This window comes from Euprymna scolopes, chromosome 21, assembly GCF_053919585.1.
Source record: "Euprymna scolopes isolate OS-2025 chromosome 21, ASM5391958v1, whole genome shotgun sequence".
In the NCBI taxonomy this organism is placed as follows: domain Eukaryota; kingdom Metazoa; phylum Mollusca; class Cephalopoda; order Sepiida; family Sepiolidae; genus Euprymna; species Euprymna scolopes.
Window position 1 is genome coordinate 50,247,432 of NC_136502.1, and position 22,620 is coordinate 50,270,051.

At 31.9% G+C, this 22,620-nt stretch overlaps 1 long non-coding RNA gene across 1 annotated transcript; it reads left to right on the forward strand.

The window, feature by feature from the left end:
* The first annotated feature begins 481 nt into the window (after nt 1-481).
* Nucleotides 482-11,659, forward strand: LOC145242278 (uncharacterized). Its single transcript, XR_013862683.1, has 3 exons — nt 482-788; nt 7,376-7,446; nt 10,851-11,659. It is a non-coding gene; the product is annotated as an uncharacterized LOC145242278 (long non-coding RNA).
* Nucleotides 11,660-22,620: the final 10,961 nt, after the last annotated feature.

A 22,620-nucleotide genomic window follows, 5' to 3' on the forward strand; every position in this document is an offset into this window, starting at 1 on the left:
TCATTTTTAAGTTGAAGATAAGAAACATTTTTAAGGTCAATTTTTACGACTTGCCTCAGCAAACACCCCAACCTCCCCATGTTAAGAACGGCTTTTGGAATAAACATCCCCCAACCTCTCCATGTTAAGAACAGCTTTTGAGGTTGGTGGGGGTGTTTATTCCGAAAGCCCTTCTTAACATGGGGAGGTTGGGGTGCTTATAATACGCTGGTGCACATCGTAAAAATTGACCATTTTTAATCCCTACACAAGTTTACTTTTTCATATCATTCACAAACTCTCTTTAGTGACATTACAATACTTTAAAAAAATAAATAAACAACTTTTTATGTTCTTCCATTTCAATGAATCGCTCCCTTTTCTTTTAATTTCGATAAATCGCTTCACAATGCAAATAGTGCTTAGATTATTTTGTGATGGAAAATTTTATAAGTCAGAGTATTCTGAGTATTCACCGCTTAGTTTACCAGGCTCGCAGCAAGCGGGGGGGGGGACTTTACTTGAATTTAATCGAAAATTATTTAATTCCTTATACTAATTAATGATAAATACCTCACTGTATCTCACTGAAAATATTATTCTATTTCATTTATTCTTTCCATGTTTAATTTTATTTGGTACATTTGTTTTAGACTACAGTGACACATCGTTTACTATTTTAGTGTATTGTGTAATTCGTGAGCTTTATTTTGAGGTGCACCTAAACGTCAATTACAGTTATGATCTTGTGCTGCAGTTTAATTCAACTTTAAACAACATGCCTATACTGATAATGATGCTTTTATCGAGTAAGTATATTTTAAAATAAAATATGCATTTTTGAATCTGAAATCTATCCAGAAAATTTATTTTAAATCTTTGAAAGGTAAATAGTCAGCTCGCATCTTCCCTAATTTTTTACGTGGTACTACCGGAACCGGTGAAAATTCTTTGCGGTTTTGTTATTCTCACAATTTTGACACCTTAAAAATTATTTTTATATTCCATGATTTTATTATTTTACGGGTTTGTATTGCTATAAACATAGGTACGAAAAAATTGTCAAAAAAAACAACAAAAAAACAACAAAAAAGCAAATATATAGCAAATTAATGTTACTGTGACATTTATTGGGTGGGTTTATACCACCATTTTCTTTTATTTCTTATTTTGAAGTGATAATTGAGTCTTCAAAGACACCGCGGCCGTCTTTTCTTGTTCTCCGGCAGCGTTCAACATTACTCGTTTTTCGAACCGAATAAACATTTTAAATTAAATAAAAGCACTAAAAACTTATCTATTTCCGTAGAAGGTACTAGTGCAGAGAGTGATCCGGACGTAAATAATAACGTTATTATTTAAAAAGCCATTCTTAACATGGAGAGGGGGGTGTTTTGTACCTATTCTATACTTCAACCTTACCATTGAATTAAAAAAAAGCCATATCATAAACTTTAATTAAACTTGAAAATACGATTTAAAAAATAGCGCGGATCACTCTCTGCACTAGCACTACGTAGAAAAGTAACTTATCTTGTCTTTGATTACATTTATTTGTTATATATTTGTTTTTTGACAACTTTTTTGAATCTATGTGTATATTAAATCAAACCCTTGTTTTACATATAATAATTACGTACGGACGGGAATAGGTGCTTCTTCATTATTTTAGCGAAAATAGAAATATGGAATTTCGTTAAAAACCAATGATATCCACTTAACTGTCATGTTGGAATTATTAACCTATCTAGAAATTCCGAAAAACGATAAAGTAGAAAATCAATTATTAATGAAAATGGTTTTCGAAGACATTTCAAGTTATACATGAAGTCAAGGGAAATAACTGCAGTCTGTCTTATTACAACTGATGGCAGATATCGCTGAATCCGGAAATCGTGAAAGTACAAGTTTTATTGTTTTATGTAACAATGTAGTAATATTTTAATAATTGCGACATGGCACTAACGTGAATAACAGTGGTTTTGTTTAAAATTGACATAAAAGTAAACAGATACCATGGTTATTTAATAAAAATCATTTTTTTTTACTTTCGCTCTAATAAAGTAGAAGAGATATTTGTACCCCCCCCCCGAAATAAACAGACAATAATATTATGTGAAAAGTATTTAATTCTCCCTTTTCCTAAGAATACGATACTATTACAGTTTATAGCCGAAAATGGAGACGCCATTTCTTTTAGGGCACCTGTCATCAAAATAAGGAGAAATCAGTATTTTAAACTATGACAGAAGCATGAAATAAAAAAAAAAATAAGCAAGATAATGATTACTTCCGGAAAGAACTAATTACTACGTGCTTCTTCAGCGTAGTTTACTCCTCAACCTCCCCATGTTAAGAACGACTTTCGGAATAACACCCTCCAACTTCGAAAGCAGAAAACTTTTAAAATCCAAAATATTTATTTATTTTAAAAAAATTCAGGGTTTGTATTACTGTACACATAGATTCGAAAAAGTTGTCAAAAAACAAATATATAACAAATAAATGTTATCAAAGGCAAGATAAGTTACTTTTCTACCAAACTGGATATATTTTTCGTGCTTTTATTCAATTTAACATGTTTATTCAGCTCGAAAAGCATACAGTGTTTACCGATGTATTGGAAAATTCAAAATGACGGTCGACTCTCTCGGTAAGTTCGGGAAAAGGTGTTATAAATAATTAACTACACAATATACTATGAAAAAACCACCGAATATATGTCAAGTTATGTCACGGTAACATATATTGAGCGAATTTCTAACCGTATTTTGTATAGTTTATTATTTATTACACCTTTTTCCGAACTTACCGTGTTAAAGAGAGAGTCGGTCGCCATTTTGAATTTTCCAATACATCGGTAAACACTGTATGCTTTTCGAGCTGAATAAACATGTTAAATTGAATAAAAACACGAAAATTATATCCAGTTTGGTAGAAAAGTAACTTATCTTGCCTTTGATAACATTTATTTGTTCTATATTTGTTTTTTGACAACTTTTTCGAATCTATATGTACAGTAATACAAACCCAAAATTCAATTGCAGATATGTTCTTAGACTGTTTACATGTAATCGCCTTACAAGATGTTTTTTGGTTGAAGAGAGGAGTGAAGTATGATGATTGTGATAATAAATAAGATATATGTCGACAGACGATACTTATACAAAGTTATGGGGTAAAATAGAAAGTGCCCATAGACGATGGCTTCCGGTTTAAAATAGGAAATTGAACAACTAGTGTCTATCAAAAAATAAATAAATAAATAAAGAAAAACTTCCTTACCATATTAAAGGCCAGATGTTTTATCTTTTTTATTTATTTATTGCAATTTGTTTTCAACAATATTTTTAAATGATTAACACTTAAGAAAATCAGATTAGTTTTTAGAATTTTTTTTCGTCATATATCAGGTTGACAATTGACAGGTTGTGGGTTTTAACTTTTAAATTCAAATGAACATATCTTGGCCCACACAAAAATTTATTGATCGAAATAAGCAGCATCAGAAAGAACATACCTTTTCCCATGCAAAACAAGTATATTTATGCCAGTAATGTAAAAATCTTCCATTCTAGTGGCGATGAAGTTGCTGAAGGCGTTTTTGATATCACTTAGGTTTTTAGAAGAATTTCTCATGCAAAAAGTTGTCGAGATACTTGAAAAACTAGTAGTCGGTAGGTGAGAGGTCTGGAGAGTATGATAGATGAGGTAGAGTTTTGTAGCCCAATTAGTTCAAATTCTGCAGGGTCGATTTAGCATTGTCATGGAAGAGAATTGTGCCTTTTCTGTTGACTAATGCTGAGTGTTGTTGTCGAAGTTTCTGATGCCTCCTGACAAACCGTCCCCTTAAGTAAGATACTCTATCAAAACCCACAATACTAATGATTACTACAATACTATCTCATTGATTACTGTACACGCAATAACCTTTATCCCTGAGTGGCCTTCAGGCCTTGATAAGTGGTGACCCCCATATAAAAAAAACTGAAATGGATGAGACGTAAAGAACCCACTTTTCATTGCAAGCCACAACCTAGTTGAGAAATGGGTTGTTCTTGTTGCATAAAAGAAGGAAAGATGACACTTCATAATGTTTTTTTTTGTTGCTTGTCATTCAATTTGTGAGGCACCCATTTATCAAGTGTTTTTGTCTTTATAATCTCTGTCAAGAGGTTCAAAATCGCCGTATACATTGTCTTATTCAGAAGCAAATTCTTAAACAGTTGTGTGTGAATTGGCTTTGACAAAGGCTCTTAATTGATTGTTGTCAACATCTGATAGCCGATCACTATGCTCATCATCTTCAATACTCTCATCGCCACCACGACATTTCTTAAATGACCATTGTACTGTACGTTCAATAGTGGTTCCTGGATCAAACACTTTATTGATATCATGAGCTATTTTAGAAGTGCTTTTTGGCCTAGCTTGGATTGAAATAAGAAAATTGTGCAAATTTGCTTTTTTTCCATCTTGTATTCATTGTTCTGAAAAGAAGACATAATTGTTTTAAAACGATTGTAATTTAAACGATTAGATAGAAGGAAAACGCTCTTTAAAAGGATATATATAAAGTAAAGGTATTATTACGAAAGCTGATTTGAAAATACATCATTTGAAATCAAAATTAAAAATTCCACGAACTTTCTTCTCAACCTAATAAATAATCGAATCAAACTTTTTTTAATCATTGGAATTGTTTTTTTTTTTTCATGCTTGGAAATATTTTTGGTACCTCTACATAATTAGAAATAAACTGTTTTTTATACCTTAATGCTAAAATACCCTTAATCTGAAAGTGAAAATAACAATTCTGCCAAAATCACAGACATCTATGATGAACGTTTTTTGATAAACACTGATTGTCAATTTCCAATAATAAAAAAAAAAAACAGAAGCTATAGACAAGGTAACTTTTCTATTTCGACCTTACAACATTGCTCCAAAAATTGGTATATCTATACATGTATATATCTGTACTCGTTGCCAAATTTATTATTAAAGTGGTCTTTGGTTGTATGGTCCGAAACTTCCTGAAATTTGGCAAGCTTTTAGAAGATTATAATGCTATACTATGGTTAAAATTATATTTCGACAAATTACAATTTTTCAATTAAATAAATATTCAAGCATATTACCTTTTTAGTTATGTTCAAAAAGTTAAGCAATATTTGCATTACATATTCATTACATTAATTTGATATTACTTATATTACTGATTCTTTACTTTTTAAAGGTGCACCTTTTTTTACATGCAACTATTTTGCTTTCATAGAAGATTGAATAAGTTTTTTTCTGGTTATAGTCAGCTAACGTACTTCTTAACTTGTGGTTGCTACCAGAAACAGTGACAAGGCAAGTCAGTTCCTTCACTTTTATTGTTCATCAGTATTTCTGTTGTGAACGATTTATTGGAATAAAATATAGTACATTGATGAAAAATATACAATAAAAATTAACAAAATTATACAGATAAAAATAACACAATTAATCTTTATTTACAATTTTAATAACAAAATTAAACAAATAAAAGCTTTTATTTTATTTGAAATTTTATAAGAAATATGTTTATGAAATTATGAAAATGCGTTTTTTAATTTAAAAAATCAAAGTTTTTTTTAATTGAAATTTATATAATATATGTTTATGAAATTATAAAAATAAAATAATTGAAATCAAAATAACAAAGTTTCAAACATCATTATAAAAAGATAATATTCTCAAAATAGTTTTAAAAAGATTTTTTAAAAGGTTTTTCAATAAGTCTTTTAAAAATAAAACTAATTCCAATATTTTTTAATTAAAATAAGACCAACAATTTTTTTAATGATTAGTAAATAAAAAAAAGAATACAGTCACAGGGAAAATATAGGCATAAGAAAAAAAAAAACGGGATGGAAGTAATTTGCCTTGTCACTGCTTCCAGTAGCAGCCACGTCAAAATTTAGGAAGTCTGTTAGCTGAGTATAGCCGTTTTTGCATATAGATGAAGGCCTTCTAGTGAAGACTTTTATCTATATGACCTGTACCGATAACATATCCTGTAAATGTCAGGTGAGAGCAGAGAGTGTAGTTAATATACATTACTATTTTGTGTCTTATAAAATATGGTGACTTATTTTGCCTTAGTTTTATGGAGGGTTTTGTTTGGAAAAAAGTAATGAATACTCATTACTTTTTCTTTCCTCTTTTGTCAGTGTGGCAGAAATTGCATGACTTGAAATGCGAACTTTCATTGGTTGATAAGAATTTGATGTCATGTTTTATTACTGCCTTTTTGATTGGTTGATTTAAATTTGAACCCCACGCATGTGTGCAGGATATTCAAACGGAACACTTTAGTTTGTGTATATACTTTTTTCAGGATGGATGTTTCCTTCTTCCATTCAGCGACTCATTAATATAAGAGTGACTGGAGCCCTCTCTAGTCTCCTCAGACTATTCTACCTAATTAGGTTTCATTTCTTGACATAATATCGTCTCCTTTAAATCAGCTAAAAAATCGCCTACTTTACCTTGGAATCATAATTAAATGGATCCTTTTATTAAGAACATTCAAACTTTAATCAGTAGAGATTTAACTAACGCTTCTAATGAAGAATCATTTACCAGACTCAGCTGAGATGCAAAATGACGCAATGATTTTGCAATCCAGAAGAAAGATGACTGATTTTCATTAGTTGCGTCAATTTCTCTCTGCCAGTTGTCCTAAATTATGTGAGATTAAATTTCTCATGATAGACGACTTTTTTTGGAGATATTATCCAGAAGATTGGCATCTATGCCAATGATTCCACTCTCTATTTTCGTGTTTCTTCTCATCCATCTCCATGAGATCAGATAGAATATGCAAATGATTTAGAAGTTTATCTCATTTTACTTGCGAATTTGATACAAAATAGTTTGTTTCGTTTTACCCTTTTAAGACTCAGCTCGTGGCTATCAATCGAAAATAGAACGTCAACTATTTTGACATTTTCTGTGATTAAAATACATTAATTTTGGTATCTTGTAAAACATGGTGATTCTTTTGCATTAGTGTTATAGACACAAACAATATAACGATACCTGTCATTGAGAAAGTATAATTTTCAAAGTAAAATAAAATTTTTAATATCGATTCTAAGGTGAATTCATTGACAATTAAAAAAATATTTGACTTGCAACGAATATTTTGAAACTTTTGGAACAAATAGAATGCCTCAACCCTCATTTATTCTCAGCTTTCTCAAGCCGCATTCATGAGAATCTGATTTGAACTTTGAAATCATGTTTTATCTTATTGTTTTGTGTCAGTTCATTTTATTCTTACCAGATAATATTTGTAGTTTTCTGTGGCAATCCTTCGAATATACTCTGCTCTAATCAATCGTTTTCTTTCTTTTGTGTTCAGTGTTATAAAAACCATAATATAAACTTTCTTGCAAGTTGCCTTCATGAAATACAGAAATCAATAACATATTGGTAAGTGAAATAAACAATTTTTCTTCATTTCGTTTTATACTTATAGTTGATTTTATGTTTTATGTCAAACTAGCAGGGGTGCCCAGCGTTGCCAGGGTGTTTGGAGCAAAAAAAAGTGTTAGTAGCCAGGTAGGCTTGAACCTGTGATGCGAAGGCGGTAAAGAAAGTGAAAGAAAAGCTGATATCTTAACACTACGCTTAGATGCGACAGAAAGTGAAAAGCGTTCAAATTAATTGACGTCAATCAAAAAGTTGATTCGAAGTGAATAAGTTAAGAATCATGCAGGTGCAGAAGTGGACGTTGGCTAAAGGCCAGTTAATCTTTCCGCCATTTCATTTGTTTTTTTCCTCACAAATTCGGGGAAACCAAGCTCCCTTGAAAAAGGGGAACTCTCAAATGAATAGCAATTGTCTGATATGAAGGCAGTGATCAAAACTAATTGCTTTCAACATGTCCCTGGCAGGAAAGCCAGGCAGCCTACTTTGCTTCGATTAGTTTTGCTTTATTTATACGAAAAAGATGAACAAACACACGAAAAGACAGAATAGAGGGAAGTTTTTAAAAGTTTATCAAAATTAATGCAGACACTATGTCCGTTCGCAAATTGTAGATATTATAATCTAGGAAGTATAAGGAAAATTCTAAATAAATGTAATCTCAACAAGAAACCTAGCGAAAAAAGCCTTTTGTGGACATACAAAAACGTGTGCCGCTATTTTGCCTTTTATATATATATACTAGCGGGGGGTACCCGGCGATGCCCGGGTGTCTTGAGGTAAATCAAAACTCCGGGGGGTGTTAAATAATAAAAAAAAATGTTTTGGTAGGTGAGTATGAGAATCGAACCCGTACCCTTGAGTTGGAAATTAATGTGTGAAAAAAAAAGCTGTGCTACGTTAACCATTGAGCCACGGCGACAGACAACGTTAAGCAGGTTTGAATTTATTTATGTAACTATAAAAACAGGCGTGTGCAATAAAAGTTAACTCTGCTGCTTCCATTTGACCTAATTAACCCGACGGTCAAATAGAAGTCACGCTGGACGTTTTTCCCGGTGCAATGCTGAGAACGTCCGTTTGAGCTTAGTTTCAGTTTATTTATACTAAAAAGCCCAATCAACACACGAGAAGCCAAAATAGCAATAATTTTGTAAAAGTCGACGTAAATAAATCTATAAGCTACATGCATTCCCAAATCCTACATATTATTATCTAGGACCTATATACACAGTTTTAAGCGATAGTAACGACTCCGGGAGCGTGTGCGAGAAAAGCCTTTTGAAGACATACACGAAATGGTCACACACATTTTGCTTTTTATATATATAGATAGATGATTTCTTTACTTTCTTAAATTTTTCTGGTACTTGTAAAGAAGAAGCACACAAGGTTTCAGTTCTGCAGATTGATCAAGAATCTCAATTTCGAAAATTACTGAAGTAGTTTATGATTTCAGTAGAGGAACTCAGTTTTTCAGGCAGACGAAATTTGTGTAGAAATAAGAAATTTGGACATCACAACCTCCTATTATGGAGCCGTTAGTTTTAGAAAATCTTGATATTTCTTGCTAAAAATAATTTAGGCTGCGCTGGTAAATTTAAATGGGCAAAGATTAAAAAAACCCACGTTTAAAAAGTGAGAAACTTAACAAAAATATCTAATTTGAACAAATTTCTTTATCATCATGTTGTACTTTTTAAAAGACTATTTTGACCAACAATCCAGAGCCTCAAAATCGACAACTTTGTTAAATAATTGATAGTTTTGTACTAAATATCTTTGGGATTTTTGAAATTATATAAGGTAAAATTATTATGAAATCTAAAAAAAAACTCTCCTTGCATTTCTGGTTATCTTTTTTGTTGAATTTGAACATTTTTGTTTTATTTACCGATTTATATGTTTTTTTTTAACTTTCTAGTTTGGAACATGCCATTTTTTATTTCTTTATGTGATAGATGATTGTTGTCATTCATTTTTAATTTCTTTGATGTATTTAGCATCTTGTGTCTTGCTGTTCCCCTTGCTCTATTTCTCCTGTAATGTCATCATTATTATGCAAGTCCACCTCTGCCTCCTATTAATAAAATGGAGAACATAAAAAATAACTCCATGTGATTTTCTTTTTTCTTTGGGCCATAAGACATGATTTGCATTTTTTTAAAACAAAGCAAGATAAAAGTAAATCACTTCTGGTTTTGAAAATCAGAAATTGCCAATTGGCCTTTATAAGAAGTTCCTCATTATATTATAGGTAGTTTTTTTTTACAATTATATATTTTAAATATTTAAAAAATTACACAAGAAAATTAAACTAACTTTTATCATTAAATAAGGACTAACTCTCTTACAAAATGTTTAACAAAACAAAATTTTAAGGCTGGAAATAATCAAATTTAAAATTGGCCAATATTTAATCAGTCTAAAATTGATAAGCGACTGTTTTTATTTCAAAACTCAAAGCAAGAAAACTATTTCTATGAAGACCCTAAATCAGATGGATGTCATGAAATATCTCTCATATTATATAAAAATCCCGCCAAGTAGAATGTGTGTGAGTTGAATTAAATTTAAATTTAGTGAATTTCAGCAATCTTACAGAATTTCAGTGAGATCAATTTCAGATATATTTTATTGATTTGCATTACATCTTTTAGTCAAAAGTTTTGCATTATTTGAATACTTGCTAGTTCGTTGTACATGTATAACATGATATACCCATCTAGTTATTATTATCCTAATAATTAGTACAGATATTTTGGCCGTTGTTTCACTGCAGATATGATTTGAAAGTGATACAGATGAATGTGCCACATCATTCTGAAACTCATTAGGATTATTTAGACCACAATTCGTATCTTGGATGTTATCTCACAAAGTTTCAACCGATGTAACCTCTGATCTTCAGCTGAAATTTGTTAACTTGGATATCTGTATGAGATTTTGAACTAAAGCCTTCAATTACTCGACAGAAGTAGGTTATTCTAGTTTTGTTAGCCATTATTGTATAGAATAATTAAATCATTTTATTTTATTCTTGGTATCACATGTAATGATGATTGAACCTTTAACCTTTACAAAACTCATATATAACAGGTTGCACCATGCATCCACATTAATACTGGTAGTTCACTTAGTCCAAATGATACAAACTTTTACTTCTCATATAAAATATCCTACGCATAATAGACAATGTCATGTTGGCCCTAAATAAAAGCAAGTCACCAAGTAATCAATAAGTATCATGCAAGCAAAGCTTCTCAGAATTCTTTTTTATGTTCACGACTCCTCCAGAGCTTCTAGAAATAATAAAATTTACAAACATTTTAAAATTTTGTTTTAATATATTCATAATTTTTATTTCCATATGTGTTGTTAAAATGAAATCCTTTATTTGTTCACAGGTTTACAAAAAGAATGCAGTACAATGAGAGTGACCTCTGCACGTACGGAATAGAAAGCCAATATAAGTTCTCATTTACAAATAACAATAGCTCAATGCACAATAGAAACAAAACTGACTCACTACAAATAATACAACTGTGAGAAAAATATTTTTCTTGGAAATTCGGTGTAACTGCTCATCAAATGTTAATGAGCCTCTCATCTGTTGGTATTCGGAATCAAGTTTCCAAGAAAGAAACTATTTCTGAGATCAATGGGTGATACGTCCATTCAATCAACACCATTAGCAATCAAAAGAAATCAACAAAAATGCTAAGTATGCCTTAAGTATTACATATCAGTGGAGTAGGTATATATATATATATATATATATATATATATATATATATATATATATATAAACTGAATTACAGATCAACGAAATTTATAGTTTTAACATGGGCATGACAGTCTGCTTTATTTTCTATTTAAAAGTGTAACAAGCTCTTTTAAAGAAACAAGAAAACATCCATTAAGTGTCTGACTTATCATTCACATGTAAGCTGGAAAGAAACCTTTTGGGGAGGTCATTTTTATTTATTTTGTCTTTTTACTTCTGCATTTTATGGGTCGTGCTATTTATTTTTTTTATAAAAATCTGATCAGTTTTGATCAAGTAAAATTCAATAGACATCTTTCGTTTATTAAATTGCTAGATACAAGTACTGGTGCTAGATGTTAACAATATGTTTCTAAATAATAACGTCATTATTTACAGACTCTAGTGAAACCTTGTTCATGTGAAATCATTTAAATCTGGAAAACATGCCAAAACACGCTGGGAAGAGACCATTTATATGTGAAGCATGTGGTTCATCGTTCACAACAAAGTCCGACTTAAAAATTCACGTGCGTATCCACACTGGAGAGAAACCTTTCACTTGTGACGTGTGTGGCACGGCATTCAGAGGGAAATCCCAGTTAACGGTACATATGCGAATACACACTGGAGAGAAACCCTTTCCTTGTCAAGTGTGTGAGTCATCATTCACTACAAAACAAAACTTAAAGAGACATCTACAAGTGCACACTGGAGAGAAACCTTATTCTTGTAACGTGTGTGAAGTGTGTGGCTCCACATACACGACAAAGTCGTACCTAAAAATACACATGCGCACACACACAGGAGAGAATTGTTACTCCTGTAACGTATGCGACTCGTCATTTACAACCAAACTTGACTTAAAGAAACATGGACAATTGCACGGTGGGGAGAGACCTTATTCTTGCGATGTGTGCGATTCAACATTTACAACAAATTCTGATCTAAAGAGGCACATGCAAATCCACAGCGGCGAGAGACCTTATTCTTGTGACGTGTGTGGTACATCATTTGTCACAAAATCGGTCTTGAAAAGACATATCCTCAGTCACACTGGAGAGAAACCTTTTTCTTGTGAAATATGTGATGCATCTTTTACAAGAAAACATAATTTAAACTCCCACATGCTAATTCACACTAGATGAATGGAGAGAACTTGAATGTCTACAAGACACTGTCCTCAGGTATCTGAAGTCTCTCTACAAGGGTTTATCAGGGTAACTTGACACAAGGATACTTCTCCCTACAAGTAAGCCCTGACTAAATATTTAAAATAACTTAGTAGTTGAAGCCCCAATAAGATATGCTCTGTATGGCTACCCTACACTAACTTATACGAGGACTGCTGCATCTTTTGTAAGTGATGTTGCTTATAATCAAAACACTGAGCTGGATACTCCACCAGAATTGGATGAATTCTTGTACTGGAATCCAGCAACACCAAGAGACCAAAAGAAAAATATACTATAACTTAATTAACTGGTCAATAAGTGAGAGGAAAAATATATTTCTTACTTTTTTACTAACTTGAAGTTTGAAAGATAAAAGAGATCTGTAATGGAATATTCAAATATTTATACATCTTACGTCCAGATCAAATGTTAACCTCAGGAAGGGTCCCCTTCATTTTTTTTTTTTTAGAACTTCGACAGAAACAATATTTTTTTAATGTTTATTCACTCAAATAAGGCACAGTAACTCATAAAGGGCTATTACATGGGACCAGATTTGCAGGGATACTATGTAGGGAGTTGGGCAGCAAGATGTTTGTTCACATTACACATGATCTTCTGCATGTCAGTACAGTCAAGGAAGCAGGAGCCTGTGAGGGAATTCCAAAGTCTAACAGTTCGAGGGAAGAAGCTATCGGAGTAGAAGTGTTTATAACATTTAGAAATGTATACAGTGTAGGGTGGGATTTTGCTGCTTACAAGGTTTGTTGGGGTATTTACATTGAGTAAGTACTAGTGCTTTGTCTTTGTTTAAGCACTTGACATTAAAATACTTGTAAAACAGGCACAGGGATGCCACATTTCAGTGATGAGACAGAGGGTGGAGTTTGTCTGACAGTGCAAAATCTATTAAGTCGGTAATTCTTTTATGAACCCTATTTAAGAGCAAGAGACAAGTGGCAGATGCGCCAGCTCAGATGTGACGATAATACTCCATGCATGAGCGAATAGTGGCTTTGTAGAGATACAAAATATATCAGTGATTACTTTTCTACTCTAAAAACAAAAGTGTTGATTTCTTTAACATTCTCTCACACTTACCATAAATCATCTTAATTTAGCCTTTATTCAGAGACTACAACACAGAACACGTTTTCTTGGCCTTTTGGTCAAGATCAAAGTGTAATATCTGTTCTTCAGATGCTGCACTTCATTTTCTTGTTCTCTTCCGGTGGAGGAGAAATCCTTCACGACTGAGACAATTTTTATTTTTGTACCTTTTCTCCACGTTAAAAAACAACCCTGGTGTCTAACTCTGTCCCGTGGGGAGGCATAGTAAATAGGTACAACACAGAAGATAAAATATTCCCATTGAATATTACCGGAGATTGAATTTAATTTGTTAAAGCCTAGGGATTCCTATGAAAAATAAAGAGTATTGCCGTGATTGATAACAGTGCCACTTATGTACGAATTCTTTCTTTACAATATACAAATCATTTGAGAGTCATAATTCCTGATAAGTTTTAATCTTTTCCAGTTTTAATTCATTCCATTTTGACACTTTCTATATCTTTTTCTTAAAAAAACATTTATTCTCTGCAACCGAATGCAAATAAGCAATACTGTCTCACTTACATTGCTTGGAAATCTTCATTAATGATAACGATTTTCATATATCTTAGAACCTCTAAATGATAGGCAATTGTCTGACATCTGGAAGAATGGCCCGTTTTTATGCTAAAGAAAAGAGTTTAAATGCCTACTAGACACTATCCTTGACTGTATTCAGTTTTTTCTGTGCAAGAGTTTGTCAGAACAACCTGATATGAAGATGCTTAACCCTACAAGTAAACTCTTAACTACATATACAAAATAACTTAGTATTCACAGCCAAAATAAAATCCCTTTCACATGCCTATATACTGACTCATACGAGGAGTGATACACCTAGTAATATTATCTTAAGTAACAGCACTAAGATGGATATTCTACCAGACTAGATGAATTCTTGTTCTGGAATCGATTAAGATTAATAAACCACAAGAAATATATATTATAATGCAGTTAACTAATCAATAGAAGGAAAATTAACGTTATTCACTTCTTCACTAACTCAATGTTTGAATGGTAAAGAACTTTAGTTGAACAGTCACATATCTCTGTCTCACAGAGATCGTGTTAGTCCTAAGAAAGAGGCGCCTTTATTTCTGAAGTGAACTAACAACTGAAATGATGTGGCATCTCTAACAGAAATACAACAAAATAGAAAACTAAGAATTGCAAGAATTTGAACCGTGGGTTTGAGGGTTAGTCTGAAGGTCATAAAGAAAGTTGAATCCTCAGGGGTCACTAAGATATTTTTTAAAGGTTTTCCTATGACTCAAGTTTTGGGGATATCTATACTAATTGTTAATATTAGTGAAAAAAGTGTTTTATGAAACAGACGATCGACACCCACATGTACTTTTTAGGAAAATTTCGATTATAATTCTTGCAATGCAGAGTTAATCTATCGTTTCCTCAGTAAAGAACAGGAAACATGTATTTTTTTTTACATGGTAGTCACCACTTATCAAGGCCCGAAAGCCACTCGGGGATAAGGGTTATTGCATGTACAATAATCAATGGGATAGTATCATACTAATCGCTAGTATTGGAGATTTGATAAAGTGTCTTACTAAGGGGGTGGTTCATCAGGAATTTGTTTATATTGGACTTGAAGACATCCAAGTTGTAGTCAGATGGGAAACAGGCAGACAGAAGAGAGTTCCACTGGCATGCACTTCTAAGAAAGAAGCTTTTTTCATGGAATCTACGTTTTGGTTTTGGCAAAGATAAAGAGTGGGGAAAATTTTTGATAGTGGTTTCAGCTAGACGGGTGTTTATCATGAAAGATTGGCGAGGGGGGCAGAGATTGGAGCTCAGACGAGCACTTGCCATGGAAGTAACGATGAAACAAAGACAGGCTCGCAACATCTCTTCTGTGGGAGAGAGGTTGCAGTGAAAAGAAAAGGGCTTCCCCCCCCCACTAAGCCACGAAGTCTATTTTGTACTCTGTCAAGGCAAGATAGGCTGTTTTTAGTTGCTCCCACCCAGATGTGGCAGCAGTACTCTATCCTTGGACGTACTTGGCTTTTATATAGATAGAGAATTGCATTAACAATAAGATATCTTATGGAGCAACAGAAGGATCCTACCATTTTTCCAGCGAACTTGGCAAGAGACTTGATGTACGTGTTCCATTTCAGATCAGGGGTAAAGGTCAATCCGAGAAGCTTATCAAAACATGGAGCCTCCCCTAGATGAAAGCCATCCATTTCAATTGATGCCAGATGAGGATCAGAGCTTTTATGGTGTAAAGATAGGAGCTTGGTTTTAGATGCATTAAAAGTAACCATCCACCTCTTCCCCCACTGTACTATGCACTCAAGATCAGAGGAGAGAGAATCAGAGAGAGTATTCAATAATTAAAGAAGGTTACAGGGTACAACGACCGAAACATTGTGCTAATAACACTTAAGATAAGAATAATTGTCTGATTAATCAAAATAATTCAAACACCAGTGGATCATGTTTGGCATGAAAAAAAAAAACTATAAGAATTCAATAATGTAAGTAACCATAGAAACGGCTGGACTGATGAAAAATAACTTAAATACTTCCTGACGAATATGAATGATAGACCAAGGGCAAAATAGATCTAATTAATTTTATTTAAAAAAACTGTTAGAATTCTAAAAAGGCCTTCCGGACTAATTCTATGAAACACCGAATAAATACGTGACATTTGGCAGAAAAACAGAAAAGAAAATTGAAAAAAAAAACTTAATTGAATTGAAATAAACAAAATTATAAAGATAATGCAAAATACTCGACTTCATTGCTTTAATCTTTGAAAAATGGGTTTTTGAGGATGAATTCATTTAAGCAGAAAACAAAAATCCCATCAGATATGAATGTACTGCTTAAAAAAGTAAATTGCTAGCTACAGAAGTAGACCACTTGATCCTTAAGAAGCAATTAAAATTTAAAAAGGAAAAGAGATTTATCTGCACTTATCTAATGTATGGCACAAAAAGAACTATTTTCAAAAGCATCTACAAAGTTGTGGATGGGGCTTAAGGCTATGTATAGCTAATCTGTTATTAAGTCAGCAGTGACTGTCCTTCGGCAGAAGCGAATTCGTTTCTTATTTCTCTCAGCATGTAAATGATGTGAATAAAGTCTTCTTTTGTGCATGTTCTCACTCCAACTACAGTTTTGTGTGACAAATTTATTATAACAGAAATGTGTTGTCTAAATAGATAACATATCGAAGTGAATTTATTGTACCCGGTTCATAATCATTTTGATTCTACCGTGTTCATTCAAGTGAAATACAGAATTATAACAAGTCTTTTATTGGTCAAATGCATACCATTGTAGACTATGGAATAATTTTATGGCTTGTGAACATTCTTTTAAATTTATTTTGCTTATTTATCCAACTGAATATTTACAACAAGTCCTAAATGCTATTCTTGAGAAATATCAAGATTAACTGTAGAGAGGTCGTATTTTATGAAGTGCTGGCAATCAATTGCATTAGGTTCTCACTGACTAATGGACAAACTTAAACTAGAAAAATTCTATTCTAAACTATGTGAACTCCATGTTTATATATATATATATATATATATATATATATATATATATAGTCATCCACATACAGTAATTTCTATTCATCCACATACAGTAATGTTTCGCTGTTTCACAGCTCATCAGTGTGGCTAGACAAGCAGCTACCTCAAGCCAGGATCAAAACCCGATCTCCAAAACGACAGTCGGAGCTTCTAATCATTGCACTATATGGCTGCTGTTATGCGGGCAGTGAATTAACAATGTTTTGACATTGCCCAAAGTACCTAAGCTCAATTTGTTTATACAAAGAACATCACTTCATAAGCTAATGGTAATTTGTATGTCACTTCCCAAATGCTCAACCTAAGATAGGATGTGTGTGTGTGTGTGTGTTTTATACATGTTATTATTATATTGCATAGGTTTATTATTATAGTATTATAATAGTGATTATTTTATCGACTAACGGAAGACAATGTTTTCACATGTACAAATTTTTTTATGTCGTCTATGTCACCTGTTCATTTTATGACAGAAAATTATAATTCTCATAATTGCTATCAAAATTATCCCAGAAAAATAATGTATACTTGCAATTACAGACTGTACAGAGTGCTTATGAAATATGAATTATTACTTTTTATGAATAATGATTTTCCAACTTATATCAGTATGAATATTACTGTTAAAGAGAAGGATGTGATACTATTGTGGCGTGCAGAGTCACCGAATCTTGTATTAATGATTTGATACTGAATATAGTCCCATGCCACAAAGATCACGTACGTTTCTGGCTAATTGTTCCAGGAGCAATAATTCCGCACACACATTGTGTTGAAAATCTGCTAAATTTGGTACTTGAAGATAAGATGATTGCATTCGGAATTGTTAATTCTCTGTTGATTTAATGCATTGGCATTTGAGTTTCTGTTGTCTGAAATATCTTGTTGTTTATAAAATATATAATTTTATACAGACACAAGGTGCTTTCAGTATGTTTCCACTTTAAACTTGTTGTAAATTCTTGAAAATTCAGTATGTTATTGCTATATATCTATGAAATGACGGACCAATTTTTATAATTTCAGGTTCAAATGAACAGCTACAGCAGGAATTGGAATATACCCTACAAAAGCCTGATTGTCACAGCTGGTGAATACCAAAAATGCAATCTGGACGTGAGGACACTTTAGAAGAACTATATGCAATAAAATTCTGTTTTAAACTTAGAAAAAAATTCTGCAAAAACATATAGAATGCTGCAGACTGCTTTTGGACCATCTTGTATGAATTGATAATCAGTCTTTGAGTGGCATAAGATTCAAGAAAGGTAGGGAGTCTGTGAGGGATTATGAGAGGTGTGTAAAGCATAAGGAAGTTAGAATATTAGTATTGATTGTTCAAATAAAGAATTTCATATATAGGGACTGTTGTGTGTCTATAGGCACAATAAATACACGGTTTGATGTCAGTGTAGAAACTGTACATGCAATTATTCGCGAGGAACTGAAGATGCAGAAGATTTGTGCAAAATTTGTCCCAAGGGTGCTCAGAGAAGATCATATACTATTTGACCAACGTAGACATCAAGACAGTTCTTCACCCTTCCAGACTTTGCTCCTTGTGAGTTTTGGTTATTCCCTAAGCTCAATGAAAACCTTAGAGGCTGTCATTATGAGACAATTGAGGAGATGAAAGAGGCTGTGACGAGGGTCATTGACACCCTCACACAAGAGGACTTTCATGGGACCTTCCAGAAGTTGTTGGAACGGTACAAGTACATTGCAGCCGGAGGAGATTACTTCGAAAGGGACTAGAGTTTCACGTGTAAACTATCAATAAAAGTGGCCATACGAAAAATGTTTGGAAACTTATTTAAGACCCCTCGTATATATATAATTTTAAATATATTTTTGTTCATTATAATTCCATCTTATTTCTTGCTAAACTTGTTATTGCTATATTGAGGCATATTTTATTAAGAGAATGAGTTCATAACAGAGTTAGCCAGCAAACTGACGAGAAATATTTAATTACAGAAAGTAATAATTTAACCACACATTCAATTATGGCGCCCGGCCTCCACTTCTCCATACATGCAATGCTTTTAAACTTTGGGTAATGACCTTAGCAAACCTGTTGCTCTTGGTGAGCCTCAGTTTCAAAACACGCCTAATAAGTTGCTTCAACATTCAACAGTGAGCAATCCTTCAGCGATGTTTTCAATGCCTTTACAATACTTTGCTTATTTTCTAAGTGATGAATCTAAAAGATATTTATTTTTGTCCGTTTTTGTCGTTGTTTTCAAGATGGTACAGAAAGGGCGCTTCTTCTCTTCTTCGGCCTTTATTGTACTACGAGCACGTTAAATGGTAAATATTTAATGTTTAGCTTGCATGTATTTACACAAAAAATATTTAAGACATTTTTTAAAGATTAGTTTTACTCACTTTACTGTCATCATTATAAAAATAGAAAATATTGATTTTCTTTATAAAATGATAATTAACTAGCAGAACCTGTGGAAATTCCACGGTAGTTGAAATTTTTTAAAACACGTTATAAATAAAATGAAATAGAACAAATAACGACGAATTTAAAACCATTTTTTTTAGTAAATTCTTTTTTTTTTACCTAAAAAGAAATAATTTTAAAAATTTACATTTTTTTTCAATTCAATTCAACGCGTTTCACATTGTTTTTGTTTTTCTGAGTAATTTTTTAATAAAATTTATAAACGAACAGATGTCAATTCACTTGCACATTTTTTTTTAATTTAAAAAGAAATTATAATAAAAAATCTTAGTTTCCCCATAACATGACTTTTTTAAATTATAAAATAAAATAGACAATTTGAAACCGTAAACAGACAGCAAGTTTTTGTTGTTGCTTTTTTTTTTTTTTTTTTTTTTTTTTTAAATATTTAGATAGAAAATGGGTTTAATAATGTTAACTGATAAAGAAAGACTAAACAGGGGGGTAATTAGTTTCTCATTAATTAATGTTTGTGATAATGATGATTTTTTGTGACAGGATGTCGAACAAGTACATTAATATTTAGATAAAGGTATGAAAGAAACACAACAGTTTCCTTGGTGTTATTTTTTTAACTAAATAAGGGAACAGCGAGGATACTAAAAAGAACTCTCGGTTGGTTTCAATAAAAAGGCGGGGCAATGTTGGCAGCTGGTTTGGCTGACCCATACCCAGCATTACAATCTTCAAAGGAAGAAAATTAAAAAAAAACAAAAAAAAACAAAGAGCAACACACGAACAAATACATATAAGGTTTGGTAATTAAATAGGCCATGACTGGACATATAACAATGTGGCAATCAATGATTGTTACAATCATGGCATTATTAAGTAACATTAACGAAACAATGACACTTTCTTACATGAGCATTCAAAGATGACAGCTTTTCTCTTTTACTTTTCTGCCTGGCGATAAATCTGCTAGGTCAACTACTGAATAAAAACTGCAGTGCCTGTTGTAGTATCAGCAATAAAAGTGTCGAGCCCACTCCTTCTCCATATCCCCTTTTCCGGTTTCGGGCTCACCGTCACCAGTTTCGGTTTGTATACCTCGGTAAATAAACATGTTTCATTTCAGTCCCCCTACATCCTCGTTAATCTATAACAATTCATCCATACGAATAGCACAACAGTACCTTCAACCTGAACAAAAGAGTCAACCACAACCACTAGGTGTATCAGAACTTTTGAGGAAATTTTGACACCTCTAACAGAAAGCAGCGAATAAAATATATATATAAAAAAAAACTCGTAATGTCTCTTTTTAAAGTGGGTTGTTTATTTTGTGTGTGGAATATACTTCCAAAATAAACTATTAAAGTTGTTTAAAAACTAATAGAAATATTATTTTTTATTTAAAAAAAAAAGTGTTTACAAAATGTTTACAAAATGCCGGCGTGCCTTCAGGCAGACATTTTTTTACGTAATGAAATCAATTGAATTTTAGGAGTTAAATATTTTTAATTTTTAAAAATCTATCAAAATTTTTCTATTGGTTCAATTTTTACGATATTTTCAAGGTCAATGTGAAATTTTATTGCCTTTAGAATAAACCAAATATAATATTTTAAAGAAACTTTTTTTTCCAAATTCACCACCCCCATTTTGAAATGTCTATTAAAATTTTAATAATTAATTTATGTGCCAAAGTTTTATATATCACAAATTGAAGATAAAAGATCAATAAAGAAAATATTCTAATTTAAAACAACAGCAACAAAAAAAGAATAGTTTTTTGGAAATTTACCTGTAAAGTCCAAAGTGTAAAATATTTTTTTTTTAAAAAACCACGTTGATTTTTTTTTAAATGAAAGCTCATGTTATGCTTACATCGTCAAGTAAATACCAGACGCTGACGGCAAATATTTCTATTTCATTGAATGTTTTCTTTTTTAGATATTTAAAAAAAAAAAAATTAGTCGATAAAGAAGTATTAAAATATATCAATCAAAAACTCGTCTATTTCATTAAAAGAATTTTTTTAAAAATCGATGAAGCGGATTTTTTGTTCTGGGGGGAAAAACTTATAAGTGAATGTGCATTTCCTTTTTAACTACGGAGGATGAAAAAATACTAATTTTGGTTAACACACGCAATAAAAAAGAGAGATTATTTATGTCCCTTGGACGAATCCGTAATTCATAAATTTCATTTTAGCAGTAGCAGCAGCAGCTCTTTACAGCTTCGTGCAAAACATGTTGTGAAAATGCGATTTTCTACGACTCTCGCTTTAAAAAATCCTTTTATTTAAAAAATAGAGATAATTTAAAATATAAATATGGATAAATTCTTGACAATGAAGGATTGAACTACTCATTTAATAGTATTTTTTTTAAGTAAGTGATTTTTTGGCATTTATATATATATATATATATATATATATATATATATATATATATATATATATATATATATATATACATATATTTATAAGCAAGTCAAAATGTGTTGATTTTCTTGATATTTTTAAAAAGAAAACCGCTTAAAAAAAAGCAAATATTGCATTATTAAACCTGTTATGTTTTTTACAAATTTTGGTCTTTGCTCCTTTAATTGAAAAAAAAATTAGGGTTTAAATTACATTTTTCAAGTAGTTATAAGCTTCGAAAAAATATTAAGTTGAATTATTAAAGTTCTGATCATCATTTTTAATGGCCACTTTCTGATACACCTAACCACCTGCTCTTTATGAATTATCTAAAGCTGCATGCCATCTCAGACGCTGACTTAAGTCAAGTCAGCGTCTGAGATGGCATGCAGCTTTAGATGGTTCATAAAGAGCAGGTGGTTGACTAGGTGTATCAGAAAGTGGCCATTAAAAATGACGATCAGAACTTTAATAATTCAACTTAATATTTTCATTCATTCATTCAATAAATTCATTCAATTCGTTTCATTATTTTTTCTCTTGCATGTCGTACATACCTTCTACAGAGATATTGGAATGAAGTTTTGTCTGAATAATGTGCAAAATTGCTCTCTCAAAGCTTGGAAGAAGGCCAAAACGGAAAACATATAGCTTGATAAAGATACTGACATTAAAGACCTAGAAGAGCGGGAATAGTAGAAATATTTTGG